This window comes from Erythranthe guttata, chromosome 11 (genome assembly GCF_056151865.1).
Source record: "Erythranthe guttata isolate IM_541 chromosome 11, IM_541, whole genome shotgun sequence".
Lineage (NCBI taxonomy): Eukaryota > Viridiplantae > Streptophyta > Magnoliopsida > Lamiales > Phrymaceae > Erythranthe > Erythranthe guttata.
Window position 1 is genome coordinate 13,003,047 of NC_142543.1, and position 12,263 is coordinate 13,015,309.

Below are 12,263 nucleotides of genomic sequence, written 5' to 3' on the forward strand. Positions count from 1 at the left end.
GAATTAATTCCGGAATTAAATCGGATCGGAAATCGGAAATTTCAAATTTATTTTATATAATTCCAATTCCAATCCAAAAAAATCGGAAATATTCGGAAATCGGAATTTCGGAAGTCGGAATGAAAAAAGTTGTTCCAAAATCGGAACTTTCCGGATTGAAACCGGTGGAAATTGAAAATTTCGTTCCAACTTGCACCCCTAGTCGAGGGGTTTGCACCGGATCAAACCGGCTTAGTTTACGTAGTCTCTGATCAACAGGTACCTCGGGACTATCAAGCTCGTGAGCCAGTGATCCGCTTTGCTCTTCCAACTCATTCTACCTCAACTATATCAGGTGATCTATCTCTAGCATCACAGAACTCTATTTCAACTATTTATCAATTTATGATAGACCTACAATTTCAAATTTGTTGGCGCCAAATTTCGGATGTTGCTGAAAGAAGAAATCCACCAAGCATTCGAAAATTAAAGATGGAAAAAAGATTTATTTTCAAGTTTATTTTTTGGAATTGTATAGTTTTAATTAGTTAGGACTGTTTGATTTATTTTCATATATTTATTTTAGATTAGATATTTTTTATACTTATCTAAAATAGAGGTACAAATTGTGTAGGATTGTGTTTCCTACTAAACTAGTATTTCACCCGTGCGTTGCACGGAGGTGAGTTTCAAAATGAGAAAAATAAACTTATGTAAATGACTATCTTTTTATAACAATACCTATTCAAGTAAAACAAAATGGAAGGAAATAAAAAACATAAACTTTATCTATTAATTTAGAGTTGTAACATATGAAATTAAGTTAAAGATTACAGATAAGAAAACATGAAGTGCCCAAAATACGATATAAAGATTAAGTGAAATCATTTAAAACATATGGTATAATTCTATTTCTTGGATTGCAATTTACTACACCATGTGAATCTTTTAGAAAATAACTAAGGTAACAACAAACAGGGTAGCAAAGAAGTAACACAATAGATATTCAAATAACCTGCAAGTTTATCACCAATATCGTTCAATTAGTGATGCACATTACTCAAACAACAATAAAACTTATAAATATTGCACACAATTTACTACACCATGTGAATATTCTACAAAATAACTAAGCTAACAACAAACAGGGGAGCAAAGAAGTAACACAATAGATATTAAACCTGCAAGTTTATCACTAATGTTGTTCAATTAGTGATGCACATTACTCAAACAACAATAAAACATATAAATATTGCAAAAGAGATATGATGTATACGACGCCACTACCAGTATTGATACCAATGTTGATACCAATATCGATACCAATATTGATACCAATATTGTTACCAATAGTGATACTAATTCGATTAATACTGATACTCATACTAATACTGATACTCATACTAATAGTCTAATACTAATACTAATACTAATACTAATACTAATACTAATACTAATACTAATACTAATACTAATACTAATACTAATACTAATACTAATACTAATACTAATACTAATACTAATACTAATACTAATACTAATACTAATATCGATACTAATACTGATAGTATACTAATACTAATACTAATACTGATACTAATTAATATGAATATTCATACTCGTACCAATACTAATACTAATACTAATAATAAAACTAATACTAATACTAATATTCATATTAATACTAATATGTTAATATTGTTAATGTTAATGCTAATGTAAATATTCTAATGTTAATACTAATTTTAATATTAATGTTAATCTAGATGTGCTTATGCTGATTATAATTGTAATACTAATATTATCCAAATCCTTATCCTATTCCTAATCCTATTCATAACACTAATCATGATTCTAATCCTAATCATAATTCTAATCGTGAACCTATTTCTAACATTAATTATAATCCTAATAATTTTACTACTAATAATACTAATGCTATGCTAATGTTAATTATAATAATAAGTCTAACCATAATCTTAATCCTAATGCTAATCATAATCATAATACTAATACATGTCACTAATTGTATTGCGAATCAATAATTATAATCTTAATTATAATTCTAATACTAATATTAATCATAATCATAATCCTGATATTAATTATAATACTATATTAATTCAAATCCTAATCCTAGTATTAATACTGATACTAATTCAAAGAGTATTAATTATAGTCATAATTCTAATGCTAATACTAATCACAATCCTAATTATGATTTTGTATCAATGCTTTTGCAATTATCTATTATTTGGTATAAAAAAATTCTATTCAATCTCGCAACTTTTATATCAAATTCCTACAAACACATATTAAATATATTAAAAATTAATATTTAATTATATTATCAAACTAACATTAAAATTATATAAAATAATATCAGGGAATATTATACCATTTATAAATTACGAAAATCATTGTTAATAGGATAAATTACGAAAATCCTCATGAACTTATGCTAAATTACGGAAATCACCCCCACTTATCGGTAACTACCAAAATCCCCCAGATGTTTGTTTATGTCTTACACGACCCCCTTATGGTGTGATTTTTTATGAAATATTTTTTATTCCATGTAATATCCCAAAAATTGTGGATTCTACCTTTGCAGACATGACATTTCTTTTATCTTACTTTTTAAATACAAAAATTTGTTGGGGGTCGTGCATGTATACGCAGCGGAATTTAAAATTTTTAAATCAAACTAATTTCGATTACATGCATAAACTAATCACATAGTCAACGTACCTTAACGCTTCCGCCATACATATGGTAATTATCGATTTTTATTAAAAACATGTAAAACCGAAAAATACAAAACATGCTTGTTCATCATATTACAAATATCGAAACACGTAATCACATATTACTCATGCTCGTAAATTAAAAATCATACAAACATGTTTGAATCGAATTACGAAAGTTCCGATTTAATTACCTCTTGTAGCGTGAGATTTCGACGAATCGAAATCCAAACTCAGACACGTACAAGCTGCGTTATACCACTCCTAGGGGCTGCAGGAACACCACCAAACGGCAGCTGGTCCGTAGATGAAGCGACGGCGGCGCGTGCGTGTCAGCGGCGGCGGCGCGTGGGCGGTGCAGCGGCGCGTGCGGTGGTGCAGCGGCGGTGAGGCGATTCCGTCGGGGCAGCAGCTCCTCTCCAATTAGGTTTCACCTCGAATAAACCGATCTCCCCCTACTGTAGCACTAGATACAAAGAGGTTAGATAACAAGGGAATACGATAGAGAAATGAGAGGGAAAAACCGGCGGATTCCGGCGGCGGTGCGGCGGGGCAGCGGCGGCCGAGAGGCTGGATGGCTAGGGTTTTTGGGGTGTAAAAATCTGATCTCAAACTCTTGTTTGAGGTCTATTTATACTTAGGGTTCTCAACCCTTGTGGGCTTAAGTCATTGGGCTTGACCCACTGATGCATTAAGTCCATTCCCTCGTCAGCCTCGTTTCTAATAAACGATCGTCCACAAAATTATAACAAAATTATATTTGTGACGAGATTAAAGTCCTCGTCGATACGAGTGCCTCTTCGAAATTTCCAATTTCCAAAAGTGGAAACTTCCATTTCAGTGGACCTGCTAAATCGGGAAACTTCCCAATTTAGAAAGTTCACTAATTTCCGCATGTCTCTTTCTCTACGTTTATTCCGACTCGTAATCCACAATTACGAATCTTGGACTCAATCATATTGACCTCCAACTTTGCAAAGATTAACATATTAACCTATGCTCATTGTTATCAAGGATCCGTGTTACACGAGAAGTGTGACCCTCAATGGTTCAGGTGTATGCTAGCCGTGGGCTCACAACTCTTTGTGATTCGAACAACACATTGTTCTTATTTGAACTCCTCCCAAGAGTCCCGATTAAAGTAAAACTCATTTTACTTAATCGCCGATCAAATCGGTGCCCAACGAATCAAGATTGGCGTCTAGCAACTACGCATCATGATTCCCTAGATACAAGTGAAGTGCCTGCAAGAACCTTATGATATAGTTAGCGTACAGTACGATCCATTCGCAGCACATGTCCCGATTGAAATAGAGGCATTGGTTCACCGATACCTCTTATAAAGTTCAATAACCGTGCGAACGTTCTAGGTATTATAAATCCGTTTGTGTGCGACTTAGGGAAACACATTTCCCTAATCACCCCACTATCAACTCTGGCCAGAGATTCCTTGGATTATAAACCGTCAGAACACACAGGACATCCATGACTACTCAAGCGCTCGAATCCCCTACTACAATGCACAAACTTCACACTTGATTTCGGATTGCACGAACGTTGGCCCTTGGAGCGGTCCGCTGTGGGACTCAGGGAAAGGTCACGATATAATCGGTCCTCTAGTGAAGTCACGGTGATGTCTGGGTCTTAAGGACTAATGGTGTACAACTATATCTTAGAAACCTATTACTCGATGAATGAGAACCACTTATAGATTTCTAGGGCGAGGGAGTTCAGTGAACTCATCTAGTATGAGCACCCACTCAAGTATGCCGATGTCACAACACCGAGGACTGATGAGACGCAGTACACATACACTAAGTGCTAGTCTCAAAAGGGAAAGGCCGGTATCCTCATTATTGGCGTAACCCATCGACTAGGAACAAGGTTTAACAGTTACATTACATTGCTGAGTTATCTCATGATTCTACTAGATCAACTCACAGTAATAGAGTAACTCGTTAGGACTATATCTATGCTACTTGCATGGGATAAGAGATATAGAATGCCAAATGAAATGTTTTATTATTACGAACGAAAAAAACGATTGTTTTATTACAAGATAAAAGGAAAGACCACTGCCACAAGTTGGCTTGTTGGTCACTTACTCCAACAATCTCCCACTTGACCTAAAGCCAACTACTCATAAATCTAAGTCTCATCGACTCTCGATGTTTCTCGTGGACTGATCCTTACAATGGCTTGGTGAAGGGATCTGCAATATTGTCCTCCGAGGTGACTCTGTCTAGCTTGACTTCACCTCTCTCTATGATCTCTCGGATCACATGGTATTTTCTCAACACGTGCTTCGACTTCTGATGAGCTCTTGGTTCCTTAGCTTGCGCTACGGCTCCGTTGTTATCGCAGTACAGCCGTACTGGATCGCTAGCATTTGGAAATACATCCAACTCTTGGATGAATTTCCTAATCCATGACCCTTCCTTTGAATCATCTGATGCTGCAATATATTCAGCCTCGGTGGTGGAATCAGCCGTTGTGCCTTGTTTGGAACTCTTCCAACACACGGCACCCCCGTTGACTTTGAATATATACCCCGAGTTTGACTTCGAGTCATCCACGTCCGATTGAAAACTAGAATCCGTGAAGCCTTCTAATTTCAACTCGGTATCCCCATAGACTAAAAACAAATCTCGAGTTCTTCGCAAGTACTTGAGGATGTCCTTCACAGCCTTCCAATGGGCTGGGCCGGGGTCGGACTGATATCTGCTTGTGACGCTCACAGCATACGCAATATCAGGTCGTGTACACAGCATGCCATACATTATGCTTCCTATAGCGGATGCATAAGGTGTCCTTTTCATCTCCTCGATTTCCTTTTGCGTTTGAGGACGCATGTATTTCGAGAGACGAACCCCGTGGGACATTGGCAAGAATCCCTTCTTGGATTCTTCCATGCTAAACCGTTTAAGAACGGTGTCTATGTACATGGATTGGGACAAGCCAAGTAATCTCCTCGATCTATCTCTATAGATCCGTATTCCCAATACGTAGGATGCTTCTCCCAAATCCTTCATCGAGAAACGTGTGGATAACCATACTTTAGTTGACTGTAACATCCCTACATCATTCCCAATGAGTAGTATGTCATCAACATAAAGTACAAGGAAAGTCACTGCACTCCCACTAACCTTCTTGTAGACACAAGGTTCCTCCGGGTTTTTCACAAATTCAAACTCTTTGATAGTTGTGTTGAACCTTTTGTTCCAACTACTGGATGCTTGTTTCAATCCATAAATGGATCGCTCGAGTTTGCAAACCTTTTGCTCATCTCCAGAAGATATGAAGCCTTCCGGCTGCGCCATGTAAATTTCTTCCTCAATGTCCCCATTAAGGAAAGCGGTCTTCACATCTATTTGCCATATCTCGTAGTCATACCACGCAGAGATGGCCAGCAAAATCCTAATGGACTTGAGCATAGCAACTGGAGAGAAGGTTTCCTCATAGTCAACTCCTTGCTTTTGAGTATAACCCTTCGCTACCAATCTAGCCTTGTAGGTTGATACCTTTCCATCTACTCCAATTTTCTTCTTATAGATCCACTTGCAGCCTATGGGAACGATTCCCTCGGGTGGATCTACCAAGGTCCATACCTTGTTGGAGTACATAGAGTCCATTTCGGATTTCATGGCATTAAGCCAATGTCCCTTGTCTGTATCCGATACAGCTTCGTTGAAAGTTCTAGGATCACATCCTTGGTCAACTTCATCAACGAGGAATAACCTATCAGGCGCTCTCCGAACTCTTTCGGATCTACGCAGTGACGGTTCAGGAGGTATATTAGTGGTTTGTTGAATTGGTTCATTATCTGATTGTTGTGCTTGAACTTCAGATTGTAGTTCTCGAACTTCTTCGAGATCAACTACACTGCCCTTTCTATCCGATAGAAATTCCTTCTCAAGGAACACGGCATTTCTCGAGACGAACACCTTTGCCTCGGAAACATAGTAGAATTCGTATCCCATGGAATCCTCGGGATACCCCACAAAATAGCATAAGTCGGATTTTCTATCCAACTTATCTCCCACTAGCCGCTTCACGTAAGCGGGACAACCCCATATCCTAATATGTTTAAACGTGGGTTTCTTGGAGTGCCAAAGTTCATAAGGTGTGGAGTTAACTGCTTTGGTATTAACCCTATTCAGCAAATACACGGCAGTTAGGAGTGCATGACCCCACAGGTATGCCGGTAGCTCGGTGAACCCCATCATAGATCGAACCATGTCTAAAAGTGTTCGATTCCGACGTTCGGAAACTCCATTAAGTTGAGGAGTTCCAGGAGGAGTCCATTGAAACAGAATCCCATTCTCTTTAAGATAGTCTATAAACTCAGTACTTAAGTATTCGCCACCACGATCGGATCGTAGTTTCTTAATACGTCTACCGAGTTGGTTTTCTAGTTGGTGTCTAAAATCTTTGAACTTTTCAAAAGTTTCAGACTTATACTTCATTAAGTACACGAAACCATACCTAGAATAATCGTCGGTAAAGGTAACGAAGTAGTTAAAACCACCCCTAGCACTAACGCTTAGTGGACCACACACGTCTGAATGGATCAAATCCAAAAGACCCTCGGCTCGTTCCATCTTCCATTTGAAGGGAGTTTTGATCATTTTTCCTTTAAGGCAGGATACAGAAGTTTGAAGTGATTTCACGTCCTCCAAGGAGAACAATCCTTCACTCAAAAATTTGTTCATCCTTCTCAAGGAAATATGACCCAGTCGAGCGTGCCAAAGTTGTGCGGGGTTAAGACTTATATCTTTTCGTTTTGCTGATATAACGTTAATTGGTATTTCATTTGGATTGAGTTCATATAAGTTGTTTATAAGTTGTCCCTTACAAATCATATTTTGATCCTTTTGTATAATGCAAATCGAATTTCCAAAAACAAAATTAAAACCTTCATTATCCAAAACAGGAATAGAAATAAGGTTTCGAATAAGTGACGGAACAAATAAACAATTGTTCAAAACAATGGAAAAACTAGAATCCAAAACAGAAAGATAAATCGTCCCAATGGCTTCAGCAGCAACCCTTGCTCCGTTGCCCATTCTTAGGTAGGTCTCACCCACATTAAGTCTCCTACTTCTTGTCATGAGCTGCAAATCATTACAAAGATGTGAGCCACAACCAGTATCCAATACCCAAGAAGAAGATTTAACGGACAAGTTAACTTCAATTAGATATGTACCCTTTTCAGAACGTTTCTGATCGAGGTAAGCCTTGTAGTTGCGTCGCCAATGGCCCTTCTTTCCACAATGATGGCAAGCGTCATCAACTTGCTTGGTGACCTTGTCATTCTTCACTCCGCTCGATTCGCCCTTCTCAAGTTTCTTGCTCGGGCCGAAACTCCTTTCTTTCCTTTTCTTCTGGAAAGAACCTTTCTTCGCAGAAGGAACAACTAGGAGAACAGATTTCTCCTTCTTGATCGTGGACTCATAGCTGACCAACATGTTCAACAACTCATCCAATGGTGGATCGACCTTGTTCATGTTGAAGTTCACTATGAACGATTCATAAGAACTAGGAAGGGACACTAGGATCAAATCCACCGAGAGCTCGGCCGGGAGGGTGACATCAAGGCTCACCAGCTTCTCAAGGAGAGTGATCATCTTGAGACCGTGCTCGTGGACCAAAGCCCCTTCACGCAGCCTCATGGTGATCAACTCCTTGGTAGCTGAGTACCTCGATGCCCTAGTATTCTCACTGTACATGCTTTCAAGATGATGCTTGATATCATAAGCATGCACGTGAGACTCATACTTCCTCACGAGCTCTGGCACCATGAATGCTTACATGTAGCACCTCGCATGGAGGTCGTCCTTCTTCCATGCCTCGAAAGTGGCAGTCTCGTCAGCAATAGCAGTCGCAGAGAGAGCAGCGGGGGGACGTTCATTGAGCACATAGAGACGCTCCTCGACTTGGAGCACAAGTTTCAGATTGCGAAGCCAATCCAAATAGTTTGGACCGGTGAGTTTGTTTTGGTCGAGGATAGAGGAAAGGGGATGTTTGGACATTGTTGCTGAGAAAATTTTAAGAAGACAATAATTAGAGTTTAGTTCGTAATAATCGTTACAATTAAAATTTTGGACTTTTATGTTTTAATTGTTCTCCCACTAATTTTATCGAATTCCACCACCCTCTAGCAGACAATCGAGAAAACTTATTTTTCTTTAATGGGCTTTAGGTCCAATAGCGCTAATGTAACCCGTAGTTAATCTATCCCGAATACATAAGCCTAAAGGTAGAGTACTATCAATCACATCACTATGTGACCCTAAAGTTTGTTTACCTCACACTTGATAATGACCTAAGTTAATCTAGCGAATATCAAAATCTTCGTGTGTCAAGTCTAGCCTACCAATATGAGATGTCACAGATCCAACTATATCAAACTAATGCAATCCCTAGTTAATCTAGCCGACCACATTAATCCAATATAATTTTATCTATGACCGTATCTCCATCTAATGTCAATTAAATTACAGCTTATCCCTCAATAGCACTCCCCGCTAACACGGCTTACTGCACTATTATGAGAGGCTACACATAATTTAATTGTTGGTAGAAGGAAAGAAAAATTCAACAATTTGGTTTTTTCTTTATAGCTTGATAATTATTCTTGATTAAGAATGAGGGATTTTATTTAATAAATCTTATTAGCTCATCGGAAGTTTTAGGTTATGATCGTTTGTGATTCCTACAACTATGTTCTCTAGGTATGTGGAAACGCATATTGATCCTAAGAGAGACATACGATCATCATCGTACTTAATTACAATCATTCATCTCATGAATTAATTAATTAATACGATTAATTGCAAATATAATTAACGGACTCCCTTCACTCATAAAACAATCAAATAAGAATGAAGTCCATTAATTATTTGCCATTTAATTTGTGTTCCATTAATTAAACTAATTTAACGATTAAATTAAATAATTAATCCAACACTATTCTTTGAATTCAAATTAAATTAATGGATCAATTATCTAATTGGGTTTAATTGATAAATAATTTCAAAAATTAAAAATCAATTAATTTTAATATTAATATCAGAAAATCAATAATTTTTTTTTATTTTTTTTTTTGTGTGTGCTGACCGGACCGGTCAGACCGGTCCGACCGGACCGGTTCGGTCAGCTGAAAACCGACAGCAGTAGCAGAAAAATCCGAGTTTTTAAAAATAAATAAAATTTTATATTTTCTGAAATATTCAAAATATTTAATTAATATTAAACCACCCAATTTGATAACACCAATAATTCAACAATTCAACAAATCAAAGCATGCTTTCGAAAGCGATAAACACGTTGACAAATAAACGATTAACCCGTGGCTCTGATACCATTGTTGGGGGTCGTGCATGTATACGCAGCGGAATTTAAAAATTTTAAATCGAACTAATTTCGATTACATGCATAAACTAATCACATAGTCAACGTACGTTAACGCTTCCGCCATACATATGGTAATTATCGATTTTTATTAAAAACATGTAAAACCGAAAAATATAAAACATGATTGTTCATCATATTACAAATATCGAAACACGTAATCACATATTACTCATGCTCGTAAATTAAAAATCATACAAACATGTTTGAATCGAATTACGAAAGTTCCGATTTAATTACCTCTTGTAGCGTGAGATTTCGACGAATCGAAATCCAAACTCAGACACGTACAAGCTGCGTTATACCACTCCTAGGGGCTGCAGGAACACCACCAAACGGCAGCTGGTCCGAAGGTGAAGCGACGGCGGCGCGTGCGTGTCAGCGGCGGCGGCGCGTGGGCGGTGCAACGGCGCGTGCGGCGGTGCAGCGGCGGTGTGGCGATTCCGTCGGGGCAGCAGCTCCTCTCCAATTAGGTTTCACCTCGAATAAACCGATCTCCCCCTACTGTAGCACTAGATACAAAGGGGTTAGATAACAAGGGAATACGATAGAGAAAGGAGAGGGAAAAACCGGCGGATTCCGGCGGCGGACGGCGGCGGTGCGGCGGGGCAGCGGCGGCCGAGAAGCTGGACGGCTAGGGCTGGACGGCTAGGGTTTTTGGGGTGTAAAAATCTGATCTCAAACACTTGTTTGAGATCTATTTATACTTAGGGTTCTCAACCCTTGTGGGCTTAAGTCATTGGGCTTGACCCACTGATGCATTAAGTCCATTCCCTCGTCAGCCTCGTTTCTAATAAACGATCGTCCACAAAGTTATAACAAAATTATATTTGTGACGAGCTTAAAGTCCTCGTCGATACGAGTGCCTCTTTGAAATTTCCAATTTCCAAAAGTGGAAACTTCCATTTCAGTGGACCTGCTAAATCGGGAAACTTCCCAATTTAGAAAGTTCACTAATTTCCGCATGTCTCTTTCTCTACGTTTATTCCGACTCGTAATCCATAATTACGAATCTTGGACTCAATCATATTGACCTCCAACTTTGCAAAGATTAACATATTAACCTATGCTCATTGTTATCAAGGATCCGTGTTACACGAGAAGTGTGACCCTCAATGGTTCAGGTGTATGCTAGCCGTGGGCTCACAACTCTTTGTGATTCGAACAACACATTGTTCTTATTTGAACTCCTCCCAAGAGTCCCGATTAAAGTAAAACTCATTTTACTTAATCGCCGATCAAATCGGTGCCCAACGAATCAAGATTGGCGTCTAGCAACTACGCATCATGATTCCCTAGATACAAGTGAAGTGCCTGCAAGAACCTTATGATATAGTTAGCGTACAGTACGATCCCTTCGCAGCACATGTCCCGATTGAACTAGAGGCATTGGTTCACCGAGACCTCTTATAAAGTTCAATAACCGTGCGAACGTTCTAGGTATTATAAATCCGTTTGTGTGCGACTTAGGGAAACACATTTCCCTAATCACCCCACTATCAACTCTGGCCAGAGATTCCTTGGATTATAAACCGTCAGAACACACAGGACATCCATGACTACTCAAGCGCTCGAATCACCTACTACAATGCACAGACTTCACACTAGATTTCGGATTGCACGAACGTTGGCCCTTGGAGCGGTCCGCTGTGGGACTCAGGGACAGGTCACGATACAATCGGTCCTCTAGTGAAGTCACGGTGATGTCTGGGTCTTAAGGACTAATGGTGTACAACTATATCTTAGAAACCTATTACTCGATGAATGAGAACCACTTATAGATTTCTAGGGCAAGGGAGTTCAGTGAACTCATCTAGTATGAGCACCCACTCAAGTATGCCGATGTCACAACACCGAGGACTGATGAGACGCAGTATACATACACTAAGTGCTAGTCTCAAAAGGGAAAGGCCGGTATCCTCATTATTGGCGTAACCCATCGACTAGGAACAAGGTTTAACAGTTACATTACATTGCTAAGTTATCTCATGATTCTACTAGATCAACTCACAGTAATAGAGTAACTCGTTAGGACTATATCTATGCTACTTGCATGCGATAAGAGATATAGAATGCCAAATGAAATGTTTTATTATTACGAACGAAAAAAACGATTGTTTTATT